General features: G+C 41.8%; 1 protein-coding gene across 1 annotated transcript in view; it reads left to right on the top strand.

The window, feature by feature from the left end:
- The window catches only part of LOC147369581 (uncharacterized), a 476,034-nt gene that overhangs the window by 447,938 nt on the left and 8,253 nt on the right, over positions 1-19,843 (top strand). The window contains exon 4 of the transcript XR_015167603.1: positions 13,142-13,257. The gene's annotated coding sequence lies outside the window, so the exon portion shown is untranslated. The remainder of the gene's footprint in view (positions 1-13,141; positions 13,258-19,843) is intronic.

Here is a 19,843-nt window from a genome sequence, read left to right as displayed (position 1 = left end):
CTGAAAGAGATGGGAATAGCAGACCACCTGACCTGCCTCTTGAGAAACCTATATGCAGGTCAGGAAGCAACAGTTAGAACTGGACATGGAGCAACAGACTGGTTCCAGATAGGAAAAGGAGTACGTCAAGGCTGTATATTGTCACCCTGTTTATTTAACTTATATGCAGAGTACATCATGAGAAACACTGGGCTGGACGAAGCACAAGCTGGAATCCAGATTGCTGGGAGAAATATCAATAACCTCAGATATGCAGATGACACCACCCTTATGGCAGAAAGTGAAGAGGAACTAAAAAGCCTCTTGATTAAAGTGAAAGAGGAGAATGAAAAAGTTGGGTTCAAGCTCAACATTCAGAAAACTAAGATCATGGCATCTGGTCCCATCACTTCATGGCAATAGATGGGGAAACAGTGGAAACAGTGTCAGACTTTATTTTTTTGGGCTCCAAAATCACTGCAGATGGTAATTGCAGCCATGAAATTAAAAGATGCTTAGTCCTTGGAAGGAAAGTTATGACCAACCTAAACAGCATATTAAAAAGCAAAGACATTACTTTGCCAACAAAATTCCATCTAGTCAAGGCTATGGTTTTTCCAGTGGTCATGTATGGATGTGAGAGTTGGACTATATAGAAAGCTGAGTGCTGAAGAATTGATGCTTTTGAACTGTGGTGTTGGAGAAGACTCTAGAGAGTCCCTTGGACTGCAAGGAGATCCAACCACTCCATCCTAAAGGAGATCAGTGCTGGGTGTTCATTGGAAGGACTGATGCTGAAGCTGAAATCCAATACTTTGGCCACCTGATGTGAAGAGCTGACTCATCAGAAAGACCCTGATGCTGGGAAAGATTGAGGGCAGGAGGAGAGGGGGACGACCAAGGATAAGATGGTTGGATGGCATCAGCAATCGATGGACATGGGTTTGGGTGTACCCTGGGAGTTGGTGATGGACAAGGAGGCCTGGAGTGCTGGGGTTCATGGGGTGGCAAAGAGTTGGACATGACTGAGCAACTGAACTGAACTGAACGACAACCTTCTTCCACTGGATAAAAATCGGATTCTCCTAGAATAGTCTTCTGTTTGAGATACCTCACTAAAATAGATATTGGCAAATTGAAGTAAGATATGCTGGGATTTGGGGCTTTCTGGGTGGCTTAGTTGGGAAAGAATCCACCTGCAGTGCTAGAAATCCAGGTTCAATCCCCAGATCAGGAAGATCCTATGGAGAAGAAAATGGCAACCCACTCCAGCATTCTTGCCTCAGAAATCACATGGACAGAGGAGCCTAGTGGACTACAGTCCATGGGGTCATAGGAGTCAGACACAACTTAGCAAATAAACCACTACCACCACCATGGTGAAATTTAATAATGCTACTTTACAGCATATCTTCATATGAATTAGAAAAGCTTTAAAAAAAAAAAAAAAAAAACTCTAATCCACAGGGTCTTAAACAGTCAGAAATGTATGTATTTATTTATTTTTACATAGCAAAGAGTCTAAGAAGGTTTTTTCTGGCATTGGGTCATTGGTCCAATGATGTTAAGGCTGGCATCTCTGTGATTCAGCTAACCTTTCCTTGTGGTTGCAAAATGTCTATCAGCACTCCAGACATGTCATCTATGTTCACAGAAGGAAAAAGGGGAGAAGACAGGCTATTGACTTGATCTGTTCACAGTATCAGAAAAGCAAAAGCTTTTTCTGAGAAAACTCCAAGAAGATGTTCCCTTATATCTCATTCATTAGAACTGTGTCTCATAATCATCTTTAATGCAAGAAAAGCTGGGGATATGTTGGGTGGAAGGCACCTAGGAAGAATGAGATCTATAAGAGCTGTATTTCAGCCAAACACTGTTATCTGCCACAATTGCCATTATTTCCTCTCCCTTTGGGAAAAAAAAGGAAAGAAATATTTCAAGGATATACAAAAGAGAGAGTCTTGCTGGTCTAGCTTAGACAAGTATCCTCCCTGATTCATCAGCTATGGCTAAGATACAGACACAACTGCAGGTTTGTTACTATAAAAAATGTTTGTAATGTCACCCAAACAAGCATACCCAGCTAAAAAAAAAAAAAAAATGACATTGCAAATCCAATTGAAGGCTCCTGTATATTTCTCAGCTGCACTTCCTTACTCTGACCCCATAACCAATCACTATCCTGAATTTGAAATCTATTATTCCCACACATATTTTCACTGTATATAGGTACTCTCATAATCTTGCTTGGGCTGTTTTAAAATTTGTGCAAATACTGTAACTTAGCCTGCCCTCTTCAACTTCCTGTCTTAGCTAATTAGATTCATGCTTATACATATGATCTAATTCATTCAGTTTCACAGCTGTATAATAAGTATTTGGTGAATATAGCATAATTTATTTACCCATTCCTTCACTGATAGACATTTGAATTATTTATATTTATTATTATTATTTATTTCTTTGTTACTCTAAAAATGTTGCAATGAATTTCTAGTACATGCCTCTTTCTGCTTACGTGAAATTATTTCTCTGAGGCATATACCCAGAGGTGGAATTGCTGGGTCAAAGGTTCTCTCAACTTTTAATTTTACAAAACAGTGCCAAATGGCTCTCCAAACTGGTCTCTCAGTTAGCCATCCAACACAAGGTGTTATTGTTCTAATTGCTTCACATTCTTGTCAACAGTTGGCATTGTCAGACTTCTCAGATTATGCCAATCTCATGAGTGTGGGTGTACTATCTTTAATTTCCCTGATTGCTAGTGAGACTGAGCATTATGCAAGATGTTTATTGGCCATTTGGCTTTCCTCTTCATTTAATTTCCTGCTGATGTCATTTGCCTATTTTCCCATGAGTGTGTTATCTTTTCCCTATCTTTCACATCTTTCTATATCTCTCTGCCCCAACCAGACTAGTGAGCATCTCTAGTTGAGTCAGGGCTTCCACCATTCATTCAGTTAATATCCACTGTGTATATGCTAGACGCCGTGGAAGCATTGGAGATTCAGATCCTTGCCCTGAAGTTGTTATTATGTCTTTATATTCTTCACGTATGTTTGGCACATAAAGAGAGTTGTTGAATGAATAACCAATAAACACAATTCTAAGAAATCTGAGAGCTGTCTCTGTGGTCTTTGTGTGGACAAGTCCTCAAACTTACTCTGTATCAGTCTAAAGGGAAAAGTAATTTTAGACAGATAAAAGCTACATGGGAAGATATGGGCTCAAACATAACAGAAACTTTCTAATAATGATATGTTCAAAGATAGAGTAGTGAATACCCCCACCACTGGGGTATTCAAGTACAGCCTGATTAACTACTGAGCAAACCCATTGTAAAAGGAATAGAATATCAGATAAGGAGTTGCACCAGGTAAGGTCTTTCTCTATTCCCTGAAATTTTATAAAATGCAATGCATCATTTTAGTTAACTCAAGATTCCACTTTTTAAAACTATTGCTCATAATTAAGTATAAAATTCATATCTGTCCATCTGATGATTTTCATATTCAAATACCTGAAATTATTCACAAAATGCCATAAATTTGACCTTTTCTTATGCCTGTGATAAGTTTCATAAATCATTTTCTTTATAGCCTTTTCAAGTTACATAACTCTTCACATTATAACGGAATGGACGCAACCTTTTATTTCATGTATTTGACCTACTGTGTTACACCGTAATGCTTAAGAAAAGGTGAAGAAAGACTGGCTTCCTACCCCAGCACTCCTTTATAAGGAACAAAATTACTGCTCTGAATCCAAACATTCTGTTACCATACATGTGCCTGAAAACATAGAAGCATCAAGCTTGGAATTAGGCTCCCCATTGGTTTAAAAACACACGGTTTCTCCTAGAATCACAGATTTTAAAGAGGAAGAGACCATAAAATCCTTTACGTTTACGCAAGTCAGGCCTCTGGTATTGGGCGGCACTGAAGAATCAAAGAGCACTCCTCTGAATATCTGCCTTGTTTGCACACCGTAGATGGCTGTATGGCCGCTTAAGTGGTCAGTAAACACTTACTGGAGTGCCTGCTGGGAATTTTTCAGTGTTCTGGAGTTAGGACCTGGCTGGGTCATAAGAGAGTCACTGCTCTCCAGGAACTCTTGGCCTTAGTGGAGAGAGAGAGGTCACATATATAGAGAACAGAGACACTATCATAGATATGAATGGAAGCCAGAGTCTGGTCCATAGTCAGCATCATTAAGTGTGTTTGTAACGAGAGAGCCCAGGAAGGAGTCCAGAGTTCTAGCTTCTGTGCCTGGGTGGATGGTAAAGCCATTCACTGGGAGAAGGGACTCTGGCAAGGTCAAGATGGACAGCAGAGGCAGCGGGCAACAGGCGGAACAATCCTGAATCTGTCTTGGCTGTACTGGGGATATGATTGAGAGTCCAAGAGTTGGATATAAGAGTTTATTGCATAGAGGGAATATCTGGGACAGGATACTAATTTGTGAGTTGTTTGTACATATGTGGCAAAGGAGAAGAGAGAGCCTAGGGCTGTACTTGGGGAAAATGCTGGGTAGAAAATGGTGTATCCTCAGAGGAGGCAGAGGAGGACAGGTGGGTATCACAAAGAGGTAGGGGGACAGGAGAGGTCAGCAGAGTTGAATGCTGCCAAGATGCCAAGTAAATGAGGGTGTGGAAGGGGTTACTAGCTTTAGTTTGAGATGGTGAGGTCAGGGCTTTTGCTGATTGCGAAGTGCAGGCTGAGGATGGTACCCAGACATGGAGAGGAAGAGCACAGGCATTCTGGGAAGGGGAATAGCACCACCTAAAACCCGGACAGCAGAGTAGCCATTGGGGTTTGACGTGTGTCACAGTGGAACTTTCCCATTTAGTCACCTTCCAGAAGGGGACACTGGAGAAGAAGCCTGGACTAGGAGGGCCTTGGGTGTCTGGCAAAGAACTTGGATTTTCCTTTCTAACCAAAAAGACCCATCGTTGGTTCCTGAGCCTAGAAGTGACTCTGTAAAGCCATGACACACGCTTGGTAGTTATGGGAGATGCAGTCCTACTCACGAACTGGGTGGAGGCACACTTCCAAAACACAAAATCAAGCTAAGATTCAGTAACAAAGGACAAAAACACTCTTGAGTGGGCAGATTTATTGTACCGTCTTATGAGCTCATGGATGGGAAACTCTCCACCCTCCGAGGGAGGCCCTATTTAGAGATGTTGTTGTTATAGTAATAGCCACTGCCTCTCCCTCCAAGAGAAAGAGTAGAAAAACCAGAGCCCCAGGCAGAAAGTAGGAAAACAGTAACAACTCTCCTCTTATAATTTCTGACTGAGTGAGTTACATAAGGAGGGGCTGTACTGGGTCCAGGGTTCCCACAGCAGGGCTTTAGTCTCCTCTGCCTCCATGACCTTGGCTCATTTGACTACCGTGAGGTCTCTGCTTGCTCTGGTGCACTCAAGGCCCTTAGGGCAGTTGTGAGCAGGGATTCACATGTGTGTTTGAGAAACAAAATACTGTGGTCCTGACCCCCCTGCCTCCTGCCTCCCATTTCTAGCAGGGAAATAGAGGAAGAAAGCAAGATAAAGGAGTTTGGAGTCCTTTCTAGGGGACTGTGGGGCAGAGGAGCTGCCCCAGCAGTCAAGAGAGGCAAGAAGAGAGGGACAGCCATGAAGCAGAGTTCTCTCTGTTTGCCACCTTCCTCTCCCAACATTCTTCCTTCCTTCACTGACTTTTGAGAACTTACTACACACTCAGCTCTGACCTGGGCACTAAAGATCACCCAGGGAACAGCTCAGATGGTCTCCCTACCCTCATGGAATTTGCAGTCTAGAGGAAGAAACAGAGATTCAGGCGATTACATGGACTGATGTGCATTTGCAAACATAATGAGTGCATACTGACTGCTAAGAATGAGGAAGAAAGGCCAGACCACAAGGTCAGGTTGGGGAGGTCTTCAGGCCAACTACCCAGTGTGCCACCCCCCAGCCCGCAGCTGATCAGGATATAGGTAGCTATCCTAAAAGCACTGAGCAGCCAAGGAGCATTTTAAGCAGGAGGTGGATGGCAAGATCAGATTTATATTTGAATCCTCAACAATAACAATAAGCATGTGAAGGTTACTGCAACTAGCATGTCATACATATTTGAGTTACCAGGATGCTTCCTCCTCTTCCTTTGCCTAGGTTTGTCCCTGACCCTGGTCCTGGCCCTGTACTTTTTCCGGGCTATGATAAAAAATCCACCTGTAATGCAGGAGACAAGGGTTCCATCCCAGAGGGAAAGATCCCCTGGAGAAAGAAATGGAAACCCACTCCAGTATTCTATACTGGGAAATCCCATTGACAGAGGAGCCTGGTGGACTACAGTCTATGGGGTTGCAAAAAAGTTGGACATGACTTGGCGACTACACCACCACCACTACATGGATCACTTGGCTGCTGCAGGAGAAAGAGGCAGCAGGCAGATGTTCCCCTGGAATAGTGGCCAAGAGAAACTGCTTTCAGGCAGCTGGCACACACTTAGAAATGTGGGAGTCAGATAAGGGCATCTTGGAACTGTTTAGAGGTTAAATGAGCCCGCTTAAGAATGCCATGCATATGAGGGAAATGCCCAAGCTACACTGTGCGGTGGAAAAAGCCAGGGGCAAAGCAACAGAGGCAGCATCCAGTGCCCTGGGTGTCTCTATGTGCTCAAGTACTTAGAGATATGCATCAATATGTTTGCATAGAAAAGAAGCATAGAAGTCAATACACAAAACTCTTAATAGTAGGTAACTTTGCATAGTGGGACTGTGGTGATACTTTTATTATTCTTTATGCCTTACTGGGTTTCCCAAGCTACTCTGCTCCTTAAAATCTCAAACTGCACCTTAGAGGGACCAAGGAAAGGGATCACTCAGTGATGTCTTCAATCCACCAGTCATCACCGAGTGGCTCCCTCAGTGACAGGAGCTGTGACTCATGCCATGGAACTTGAACTCACTGTGTAGGGTCTGAAAGTTAGGGATGTAGAAACTGTTCAGAAATGTTTCTTGATGTATTTGTTAGAAACCTTTGAATAGCTAATGAAGCTGAAGTCAATAGAGTGTTTTGCATAGCCGAAAAGTCCTGAGTATCACTGAGTCTCACTGGTCTGGCCTAGTCCCATGTCCGTCACTGACCCGGTCACTTTTCTAGGAGGACAGAATATATTGAGTAGCTTGATCTGGGTCAGGTACCAGTCTACGGAGCCTGGGCCTCCTGTGGAAGCTCAGATTGAGTTTGGGATGGGAATAGTTCCCCCAAAAGGAAATTGAAATACTATTGCCATAAGAATAAAGGAATGAAAAAAAAAAAAAGAATAAAGGAATGGATGCCCATCAGGCAAAAATAGCAGATGCCCAGAAAACCAAGGGAATAACTTAAAGGCTTTCTGGAGATATTTGCTTCCAGCTGAGTCTTTGGGGGACTCAGCGTGGTGTAGTAGGTGAAACCCCAGACTCAGAAAGAAGAGACCAGAGTTCTAGACTCACTAGTCCTCCTGCCTCTTGATCTATCCCCAGATTCATTTCCATGGTATTACCATGATGATCCAGCTAAAACGCAAATCTAACTATGTCTCAGCTTGAAATTCTTCATTGCTGCCCACCCCACACCTATCTCCCAACCCCAGCCCCACGGCCTGCAGGATCAAGCGCAAAGGCTCTCAACAGCATGCAACACCCTCTACTTGCTCTTCAGCGTTATCTCCCTCGGCTTCAGACTGCCATCCCAGCACCCTGAGCTCCCTGTAGCACACATGCGCACACCAAGCTAAGTCTGTTCATGAATTTAATTGTGCCTTTCCCTGTAGTACCCTCCACTTTTCCTCACCGAACTTTTATCTTACCCATTCCGTCTCATCCTTGATAACTTGGCCTAGATATCATCTCCTAGAAGCCCTCCCCTCTGTCCTTCCATGAGCACCATCTTACCCTAAACATACCTCTTTTCTTTGCACTTAAAGTATTCTAATTACCTTTTTGTGATTCTATTCCAACAAAAGAATTGTGGTAGAAATCCTGTCTTTCTTATATGTGTCACCCAGGTGCTGGTATGCTCACTGGCCCCAAAGAGATGCTTATTAAATGTTTATTGAACTGAATATTTCAGGACTCCTTTCCTTCTTACCTAAAATGAGAACTTTGGACTGTATGAGCTACGAGATTCCTTCTAGCTCTGAATGGTCACAGATCACTCCAGCTCTTGTCACTAGAGAGAAAGATCAGGAAAGAATGAGACACAGAGAAGGTGAGTTTTGATTTAGGGGCAGAGATTCAGAATAAGTAATCAAGAGACAATATCATGGCCCAAATTGGGCAGCACATGAATTCTGTATACTTAAGAGAGAATAAGGTTAGTGTGCAACCAAAACAAAGTGATGGAAAGTAAAGCTGTTTTATCTCAAGATGTAAGATGCCCACGTACAGCACGTGGCCACTAGAGACACAGCATCTCGTGGGCACTGGTCACAGAGTGAGCACTCAACAATTTTGTTGAATGGAATGCCAAAGCCCAACTTTTTCTGCTTCTCCACCCAGAAGATGGATTGGCATTTGCCTGGTAAGGGAAGAGTCAAGGGAACATGTATTTGTGTCATACAAACAACCACGCACTATGCTGACGGATTCCCACCAGACCTGTAGTTTAAGCTGAAAAACCTGTGAGAAAGCTTCTGCTAGCCAAAAGGGAAAGGCAAAAAATAAAGAGTGAAAACTGAAGTCCCATAAAATGCTAAAAGCTTAAGAGCAATGAGATAGTCCCAGCAGACTGTAAACCACTTGAATATTTCCAAGGAAGTCTCATCTGCTGTTATCACCCACTTCTTCAGATTTCTTTGCTGTTCTTTTGACATCTGATAGAGATTGAATGAGAGGCAGATAGAATTTATGGTTAGTGGAAAACCTATGCTGAAAGAAGGACAAAAAGAGTCAGTATATAGATCAGTCTTATGGACTCTGTGGGAGAAGGAGAGGGTGGGGAGATTTGGGAGAATGGCATTGAAACATGTATAATATCATGTATGAAATGAGTCACCAGTCCTGGTTCGATGCACGATACTGGATGCTTGGGGCTGGTGCACTGGGACGACCCAGAGGGAGGGTATGGGGAGGGAGGAGGGAGGAGGGTTCAGGATGGGGAACACAGGTATACCTGTGGTGGATTCATTTCGATGTTTGGCAAAACTAATACAATATTGTAAAGTTTAAAAAAAAAAAAAAAGCAGAATGACGGGCTGAAGAGCTTCCTGATTTTTCAAAAACTGAATGTCAGTTACTTGAGGAGGGTGGAATATAGTTAAAATTTTAAGAAGATCACATATTCTAGGATTAAATATAATCAAAGCATTAAGGATGCATTTGCATCAAAATAAAACTAATTCTATTTGACTGATCCATCACTGATTTTCTAACACGCAAGAGGAGTGTGTTTTCAGGAGCATTACCTCATCATCTGTGTTGCGGTTTGTGTTTTAAATCCCTCTGTGTTTGTGCCAGGAAATGTGTTTTGTCTCATGACCAAGAGTTTTGGTAGTATAAATGTACTTTGCTTTGTTTAATTTATTCATTTAGTTTCTTCTTGGGTGATAGTTGTCTGTCTTTTCTCCCCTTCTAAATCAGACTTCCTGACAATTTTATGTAGAAAATTAAAGTCATATTCTTTCTGAACCTGAATTGATTTTGCCCAGGTCTTATTTCAGAAATAATAGCAAAGAGAAATAATAGACTCCAGGACCTTGAATTTCACAGATTCCTTCTTTGCAGTCTGGCTTGAAGCCATCATATGAAGTCAGAGATTTCTCTCTCTCTCTCTCTCTCTCTCTCTCTCTCTCTCTCTCTCTCTCTCTCTCTCTCTCCCCCTCTCCTCTTCATTGCCCACATTTAAGGAGTAATCACTTGATTTGTGTCACTGGGTGGTATGACTTTGTTGTTACTGCTGAAAATAAATCAGTTCAAGGACTGGTAATTAAATCATCTGCTTATATTTTTTTCTCTTTAAAAATCACTCAGAAACGTTTCCCTCCTAATTCTGGGAGGCAATGTCAAACAGATCTTAGACTCTTAGGCTCTTAATGTTGATGGGAACCCTCGAGGTTTTGAAGTCCAACAAAATGAGATGGGAAGGAGCAGCTGTCACCTGGCTTTTTGTATTAAAAAAGTCACAATCTTTTTTAATACAACTTTTAAAGATTACGCTCCATTTACACTTATAAAATATTGGCCATATTCCCTGTGCTGAATACATCCTTTGAGCCTATCTTACATCCCTTAGTTCGTGTCTCCCACTCCCCTATCCAAATATTGCCCCTCTTCCCATTGGTAACCATTAGCTTGTTCTCTGTATCCATGAGTCTACTTCTTTCTTTATTGTACTCTCTAGTTTGTTGTTTTTTAGATTCCACATATAAGTGATGTCATATGATATTTGTCTTTCTCTGTCTGGCTTACTTAGTATGATGATGTTAAATCCATCCTTGTTGCTGCAGATGACATTTCATTCTTTTTATTGCTGAGTAGTAGTCTGTTTGGTGTGTCTGTGTGTCTTTGTGTGTATACAACATCTTCTTTATCCATTCTTCTGTTGATGGACACTTAGATTGCTTCCATACCTTGGCAATTGTAAATAATTCTGCTATGAACTACAGTCCTAAAATTAGCTGCATATTCCTCCAGTAATGTTTCATTCCTAACATCAAATGACCTCATGATACAGGGCCAACATGCCTTTATTAAGGTAAGGATTTGAGGGAACTAAGTCTTAGACCCAGCATTGTCTCTCCCCAGCTATTGGCTGATGCTGCTGCTGCTGCTAAGTCGCTTCAGTCGTGTCCGACTCTGTGCGACCCCATAGACGGCAGCCCACCAGGCTCCCCCATCCCTGGGATTCTCCAGGCAAGAACACTGGAGTGGGTTGCTATTTCCTTCTCCAATGCACGAAAGTGAAAAGTGAAAGTGAAGTCGCTCAGTCGTGTCCGACTCTTAGCGACCCCACGGACTGCAGCCCACCAGGATCCTCCGTCCATGGGATTTTCCAGGCAAGAGTACTGGAGTGGGGTGCCATTGGCTGATAAAGCCTCTTAAATTCTGTGGCTCTCAGTGTCCAAGCATGTAAATTCGACCTCAAAGTTTTTTCCAGTTCTAACATTCTGGAGTCTTTGATCTCTTCTGAATATCTTCTCTAAACACCAGTATTCTGTTTATAGTCCTCTTATGATCTCCAACTTTAAATTATTCTTAAAAGAAGCAAAAAAAAAAAAAAAAGAAGCAAAAGCTCCATGAAACATATGTTTTTCACTTTGATCACACACTTTTTCTAACATCTGTAGGAAAATATGTGATTTTGATTGGCTCTGTCAATTGCCAGTTTAAAGACATTCCCTGTTTGTTTTTTTTTTTTTTTTTTTTGTAGAGGGCAGTTCCTGCTGCCCTAGAACACGCTCTGGGGCTAGTGTCAAAGTGGGCTTTCTCTCGTCTCACCCCACTGGGGCCCCTCCCCACCACAGAAAGGGCTCAGTCACAAAAGAAAGAGAAGTGTTTCCAAACCCATTCTCTCAGCTTCCCCTTTGTGACCTGAGGTCACATTGAGACCCAAACTGTCAAAGAGATGTGCTACTATCCCCATGTGGATCTTGAACACTTGAAATGTGTGAATTAAGATGTGTTACTAATACAAAAATGCACACTAGATTTTGAAAACTTAGTGGGAATATATGGGTATAAAATATCTCATGAATAGTTTTTCACATAGATTCTAACTTGAAATGGTAATATTTTGGGTACATCTGGTCAAATAAAATCTATGATTAAAATTAATTTCCCCTGCCTCCTTTTTAGGGATGTGTCCTAATGTCGATATTAGAAAAGTTTGTTTTTATTTATGGCTGTTTTGGGTCTTTGTGGCTGCACAAATTTTTCTCTCTAGTTGCAGTGAGCAGGGGCTACTCTCTAGTCATGGTGTGTGGGCTTCTCTTGCAGGGGCTTCTGTTGTTGTGCAGCACAGGCTCTAGGTACACCGGCTTCAGTAGTCGCGGCTCCCGGGCTCTAGAGCACAGGGTCAATAGTTGTGGCTCTCGGGCTTAACTGCTCCACAGCATGTGGGCTCTTCCAGGACCAGGGATTGAACCCTTGTCTTCTGCACGGGCAGGCAGATTCTTTACCACTAAGCCACCAGGGAAGCCCTAGAAAAGTTTATATATGTAACTCACATTCAGACAAAAGAGATGCATATCGGAGATCCATATCCATTGGGCATATCTGACTCACCAACAAAGGGGCTTTGCTCGATCAGAAAAATCTACCATGGTTGAAGGGCTAGGAGGAGGGCATGAGGCCCATTCTGGGAGCAACTCAGATGAGCACATTTCTTCACACTAGGCAAAGAGGAGAGGCCCAATACCCCCAAAAGGAGAAAACAGTTCTCAAAGTCAGCTTACATAATTTCTGATGTTTTTAAATTTCTTTGTAAGAAATTTGACAAATTTACACTGATTTCAGCACCAGGAAACCTGCCAGTTTGGCAGTCCCAGGATTAATTTTCTCTCTGATCTGAGGTACAAAGTTCCTGAACTGTGTAAGTTTCCCTTCCTGCTATAGTACTTCTGACCTGCTTGGAAAGGTTACAGTCAAAAACATAAAATTACAGCAATGAGACTGCGTTATGATGTAGGACAAAGTTTGTTCAAGTGGAAACAAAACAGAACTCAAACAGCCTGTGATACTAATGCAAAGAGGGAGGGAAAAAAAATTGACTTTTACAAACTTGGTTCTAAGAAGTTTTTAACTTGCAAAACTCTGCAATCAGACGTATGCTGTAGGCGCCTCTTTACTTCCTACATCTTACATCTGATGGATTCCTCTCTGGCAGCCCTCCCTACTAATCTCCCCTGACTCAATCTATGCTGAGCCTTGCTCCAAGTTGCTTGCAAAACTTGATAAACTGTTTCTCACACTTTCCTCAGTCCCCTTCCTCCACCTGGGAAAAAAATTTTACATATCTTTTAAAACTCACTCACAGCTTGGTTTTCTTTCTGAACCCTCCCTAAACATCAGACCAGGCCTCTATTCAAGCTTTAAGTCCCACACACTTAACACCTGCATTGCATGCTGTGTTTTCCTCCTCCAGTTTGCAAGGTGCTTTAAACTACAAACCAAATACTATTTATATTTCTTTCAGCAGTGCTTGCATAGTTTCTGGCCCATCGTGTGCTTAGTAACTCAGTTGTCTTTGACTCTTTGGATGCAACCCCATGGAAGCCAGCCCGCCAGGCTCCTCTGCCCATGGAGATTCTCCAGGTAAGAATATTGGAGTGAGTTGCCATGACCTCCTCCAGAGGATCTTCAAGCCAGGGATGGAACCTAGGTCTCCCACATTGCAGGTGGATTCTTTCCTGACTGAGCCACCAGGGAAGCCCAAGAATATTGGAGTGGGTAGCCTATACCTTCTCCAAGGGAACTTCCCAGCCCAGAAATCAAACCGGGGTCTCCTCCATTGCATTCTGGCCTATTACAGACAGGTAAAAAGTGCTTGTGAAAAGAATAAGTTAGTGAATGAAAGAACAGATGAATAGTGAGTTCTATTGTTTCAGTATAAAAGATGGGAATTATTTTGATAGCGAAATGGAAATGTTACATTCTCTAGTGCTAAATATACTGTCTTCACTTTTGAACTTTGAAGCCTCTGCATGAGACTTAAGTTTAACTCCAAGAGACATAAAGAGATGATCTATTTCTCCATTATTTAGTTTACATTGAATTCTGTTTATTAGCAAGTGTTTAGGAGGCATGATGAAGAGGCAATCAGATGGCATTTGATGATAGATCAGCCATCTAGATGCATTATCAGTCAGTCCATAGGGCACACACTTTAATTTCTTGGTCTAGGAATCAGGATAAGGGCAGATTCATCTATCTATATTCTATCATGCAGGCCCTCTGCAATCAATAGAATGAATTTTGCAAAAGGTTTGGTAGGTGAGAGATTTATTTCTGTAACCACAGGAAAACTGACTGAAATCAGCTAGCCCAAACTGAAATGGAGGCCGTTCCATCCTTACAAAGGTTCAAAACAAAAATGTTTATTCATCTCTTATTGATTTAGGGAAAATCATAGTATGTGTCAATAAAGAAAATTGAAAAAATAGTTCTTCTGTTTTTACACCTTCTATGATATACTGTTATCTTCATGAAGGCAAGGATCTTGTCTGTTTTGTTCACTAAGCAGTGACAACCTCCACAGGAAGTACTCCTTAAATATTGCTGACCAATTAAAGGAAAGAAGGAACTTACATGTGAGGTAGAAAAACACCATCAAATTGCTCTCATAACCACTTGGTGTTAAGAATGGCTCATTTTTGGAAAATATGTTCTCTATTCTAAAAGCACTATGATGTGATTTTGTTAGACTGTAGCTTCCTCCCCACACCACTCTTGAATGTAAAATTAAGAGAATCATATTTTAGGTCAAGAGGAAGCTAAATGAATGATGGAAACAATTTTTCATTCCAGAAACATCAATAACCAAACACAGGAAAACATTTTTCTGCACAGTTACCACATTGGCAGATTCTTCATTATATAGGAAAAGCGGGTGCTGGTACCATGAGGGAGATAGCGATCCATGGGGACTTGACACGTGACTTCTTCCCATTGTGTCAGCACAGTTTGGGAAAAAGTTGCACTAAGTTTCTGGGTTTCTGAGTGATTTGAACCTTTCAGAGAATATTGAAAACAGAACTTGGGAAGAAAATGTTTCACAGAATGGAAAGTTACAGCCTTAAGGGGACTTGGTGCCAGAGTTATGACTGGTTAAAAATAATTGGTTTGCAAAGAGCCGTTGTTGTTCAGTCGCTAAGTCGTATCCAACTCTTTGCAATCTCATGAATTGCAGCAGACCAGGCTTCTCTGTGCAGAAGGCAATGGCACCCCACTCCAGTATTCTTGCCTGGAAAATCCCATGGACGGAGGAGCCTGGTAGGCTCCAGTCCATGGGGTCGCTGAGTCGGGCACGACTGAGCGACTTCACTTTCACTCTTCACTTTCATGCATTGGAGAAGGAAATGGCAACCCACTCCAGTATTCTTGCCTGGAGAATCCCAGGGACAGAGGAGTCTAGTGGGCTGCCGTCTCTGGGGTCGCACAGAGTCGGACATGACTGAAGCGACTTAGCAGCAGCAGCAGCAGCAGCAGCAGCAGCAGGCTTCTCTGTCCTTCACTATCTCCTGGAATTTGTTCCAACTCATGTCCATTGAGTCAGTGATGCCATCCAACCACCTCATCTTCTGACACCTCCTTCTCTTCCTGCTCTCAATCTTTCCAAGCATCAGGGTCTTTCCCAATGAGTCAGCTCTTAGCATCAGGTGGCCAAAGTATTAGAGCTTCAGCTTCAGCATCAGTCCTTTCAGTGAATATTCAGGATTGATTTCCTTTAGGATTGGCTGGTTTGATCTCCTTACAGTCCAATGGACTTGCAAGAGTCTTCTCCAGCACCACAGTTCAAAAGCATCAATTCTTCCACACTCAGCCTTCTTTATGGTCCAACTCTCACATCCATACATGACTATTGGAAAAACCATGCTGGTGCTGCTGCTGCTAAGTCACTTCAGTCGTGTCCGACTTTGTGCGACCCCATAGACAGCAGCCCACCAGGCTCCCCCATCCCTGGGATTCTCAAGGCAAGAACACTGGAGTGGGTTGCCATTTCCTTCTCCAATGCATGAAAGTGAAAAGTGAAAGTGAAGTCGCTCAGTTGTGTCCGACTCTTAGCGACCTCATAGTCTGCAGCCCACCAGGCTCCTCCATCCATGGGATTTTCTAGGCAAGAGTACTAGAGTTGGGTGCCATTGCCTTCTGCGACTAGAAAAACCATAGCTTTGATTATACAGACTTCTGTCTGAAAAATAATGTCTCTGCTTTTTAATATGCTGTCTAGGTTTCTCATAGCTTTTCTTCTAAGGAGCAAACATCTTTAATGGCTACAGTCACCATCTGCACTGATTTTGGAGCCCAAGAAAAATTTTTGCCAAAATTAACTACACCTTTACTGGAAGAAACACAAGCTGGAATCAAGATTGCCGGGAGAAATATCAGTAACCTCAGATATGCAGATGACACCACCCTTATGGCAGAAAGTGAAGAGGAACTCAAAAGCCTCTTGATGAAAGTGAAAGTGGAGACTGAAAAAGTTGGCTTAAAGCTCAACTTTCAGAAAACGAAGATCATGGCATCTGGTCCCATCACTTCATGGGAAATAGATGGGGAAACAGTGGAAACAGTTGCATACTCTATTTTGGGGGGCTCCAAAATCACTACAGATGGTGACTGCAGCCATGAAATTAAAAGACACTTACTCCTTGGAAGGAAAGTTATGACCAACCTAGATAGCATAGTCTGACTCTGCAACCCCATGGACTGCAGCATGCCAGGCTTCCCTCTCCATCACCAACTCCTGGAGCTTGCTCAAACTTATGTCCATCAAGTCAGTGATGCCGTCCAACCATCTCATCCTCTGTATTCCCCTTCTCTTCCCACCTTCAATCTTTCCTAGCATCAGTCTCCCATCCAGAAGAATTCCAAACAACTTAAGTATATGTTTTCCAGAAGGAGGGCATCACTCCCTACCACTGGGTGTGCTATGCTTAGTGACTTCCTTCCAAACAGTACAGTGTGAAAAACGAAGGGGAAAAGCTCAATTTACTGGAGAGAAACCTGGCAAACACTGTCTCAGCCAGGTAAACCAAAACTTGCACCAATAGTGATAAGCCATCTTTTTTTTTTTTTTGAAGTACAGTTGATTTACAGATGTGTGTTAATTTCAGGCTTGAGGGGTACAGCACAGTAACTCCGTTTTCTATCTTTTCTGATTATTTTCCATTATAGGTTATTATAAGGTACTGAATGTAGTTCCCTGTGCTACACAGTAAATCCGTGTTGCATGTCTATTTTCTATGTAGTAGTATGTGTCTGTTAATCCCATACTCTTAATTTCTCCCTAATGCTTCTCTTTCCCCTTTGGTGACCATGAGTTTTTTTCTATGTCTGTGAGTCTGTTTTTGTTTTGCAGATAGATTCATCTGTATGACTTTTTTAGGTTACACATATTCAGTGATACCATGTAATATTTGTCTTTCTCTATCTGACTTACTTCACTTGGTGTAATAAGCTCTAGGTCCATCCATGTTGCTACAAATGGCAAAATTTCATTCCTTTTTAAATCTGAGCAATATTTCATTGTATGTGTGTACCACACTTGATCCTGTGCACCCTTAGAATGATGAGATGAGAAAGGCACTTCTCTGGGATCTTCCTCCTAAAAATGCATCACCTCAGTATAATCAAGAGGGAAAAAAAACTTAGAAAAATCCCAATTGAGGGCCTTTCTACAGAATACCTGATCAGTACTCCTCGGAAGCTCTCATAAAGGTCATAAAAACAAGGAAAGTCGGAAAAATTGTCACAGCCAAGAGAAGCCTATGAAGACATGAGAACTAAATGCTCTGTTGTTTCCTTGATGAGATCCTAGAACAGAAGAAGGACAGTAGGGAAAAAGTAAGGAAATCTGGATGAAGTATGGACTTCAGCTAATACCAGTGGATCAATACTCACTCACAAATGTGTCAAATGTACCATGTTAATGCAAAATATAATAATAGAAACTGACTACGGGATGTTAGTCTGTCTCTGCATTGTCTTTAAACATTTCTGTAAATCTAAATCTGTTATAAATTAAAAGTTTATTTTAATAAACAGAGATGCTCATCTGCTTGCCTGCCCTGTATGGTCACTATGAATAACAAATGGCTTAATGTGAGTGACTTGCTAAATTCTGATGTATACCATGAATATAAAATGGATTTCAAGGTTATATTATTTCAATAAAACTATTATTTAAATTTTTTACTTAAATTATTTTTAAATATTTAAAATTATTCGTGGTGTGAGGATGGATAGAGATGATTAAGCAGGCTGTGAGCACATTATGAAGAGTCCCAGAAGATGTGTGAAGGAATTTGAATTTGATTCTAAAGACAATGGATCATTAATTTCAGTTGCTCAGTCGTGTCCGACTCTTTGCGACCCCATAGACTATAGCACGCCAGGATTCCCTGTCCATCACCAACTCCCATGGCTTGCTCAAACTCATGTCCATTGAGACAGTGATGCTATCCATCTCATTCTCTGCTGTCCCCTTCTCCTCATACCTTCAATCTTTCCCAGCATCATAGTCTTTTCCAGTGAGTCAGTTCTTTGCATCAGGTGGCCAAAGTATTGGAGTTTCAGATTCAGCATCAGTCCTTTCAATGAATATTCAGGACTAATTTCCTTTAGGATGGACTGGTTTGATCTCCTTGCTGTCCAAGGAACTCTCAAGAGTCTTCTCCAACACCACAGTTCAAAAGCATCACTTCTTCGGCACTCAGCTTTCTTTATGGTCCGACTCTCACATCCATGCACGACTACTGGAAAAATTATAGCTTTGATTAGATGGACTTTTGTCAGCAAAGTAATGTCTCTGCTTTTCAATATGCTGTCTAGATTTGTCATAGCTTTTCTTCCAAGGAGCAAGCATGTTTTAATTTCTTGGCTGCAATCACCATCTACAGTGATTTTGGAACCCCAAAAAATAAAGTCTCTCACTGTTTCCGTTGTTTCCCCATCTATTTGCCATGAAGTGATGGGACTGGATGCCATGATGTTAGTTTTTTGAATGTTGAGTTTTAAGCCAACTTTTCCACTCTCTTCTTTCACTTTCATCAAGAGGTTCTTTAGTTCTTATTTGCTTTCTACCATAAGAGTGATGACACCACTTATGCATATCTGAGGTTTTTGATATTTCTCCAAGCAATCTTGATTCCAGCCTGTGCTTCATCCAGCCCAGCACTTCGCTTGATGTATTCTGCATATAAGTTAAATTAGCAAGATGACAATATACAGCCTTGACGTACTCCTTTCCCTATTTGAGACCAGTCTGTTATTCCATGTCTGGTTCTAATTGTTGCTTCTTGACCTGCATACAGATTTCTCAGGAGGCAGGTAAGGTGGTCTGGTATTCCCATCTCTTTAAGAGTTCCACAGTTTGTTGTGATCCACACAGTCAAAGGCTTGGGCATAGTCAATAAAGCAGAAATAGATGTCTTTCTGGAACTCTCTTGCTTTTTTGATGATCCAGCAGATGTTGGCAATTTGATCTCTGGTTCCTCTGCCTTTTCTAAAACCAGCTTGAACATCTGAAAGTTCACAGTTCACATACTGTTGAAGCCTGTCTTGGAGAATTTTGAGCATTACTTTGCTAGAGTGTGAGATGAGTACAATTGTGTAGTAGTTGGAACATTCTTTGGCATTGCCTTTCTTTGGGATTGGAATGAAAACTGACCTTTTCCAGTCCTGTGACCACTGCTGAGTTTTCCAAATTTGTTGGCATGTTGAGTGCAGCACTTTCACAGCATCATATTTTAGGATTTGAAATAGCTCAACTGGAATTCCATCACCTCCACTAGCTTTGTTCATAGAGATGCTTCTTAAGGCCCACTTGACTTCACATTCCAGGATGTCTGGATGGACAGGTGAGTGATCACACCATCGTAGTTATCTGAGTCAAGAAGATATTTTTTGTATAGTTCTTCTGTGTATTCTTGCCACCTCTTCTTAATATCTTCTGCTTCTGTTAGGCCCATACCATTTCTGTCCTTTATTGATCCCATCTTTGCATGAAGTGTTCCCTTGGTATCTCTAGTTTTCTTGAAGATATCTCTAGTCTTTCCCATTCTACTGTTTTCCTCTATTTCTTTGCATTGACCACTGAGGAATGCTTTCTTATCTCTACTTGCTATTCTTTGGAACTCTTTTCCTTTTCTCCTTTGCCTTTAGCTTCTCTTCTCTTCTT

The sequence above is a fragment of the Bos grunniens genome, chromosome 7 (genome assembly GCF_055505025.1).
Source record: "Bos grunniens cultivar Pamir isolate PY7600 chromosome 7, Bosgru_T2T1.0, whole genome shotgun sequence".
Classification (NCBI taxonomy): Eukaryota; Metazoa; Chordata; class Mammalia; order Artiodactyla; family Bovidae; genus Bos; species Bos grunniens.
The sequence above is the reverse complement of the archived record's forward strand: the minus strand, read 5'-3'. Positions and strand labels throughout refer to the sequence as shown.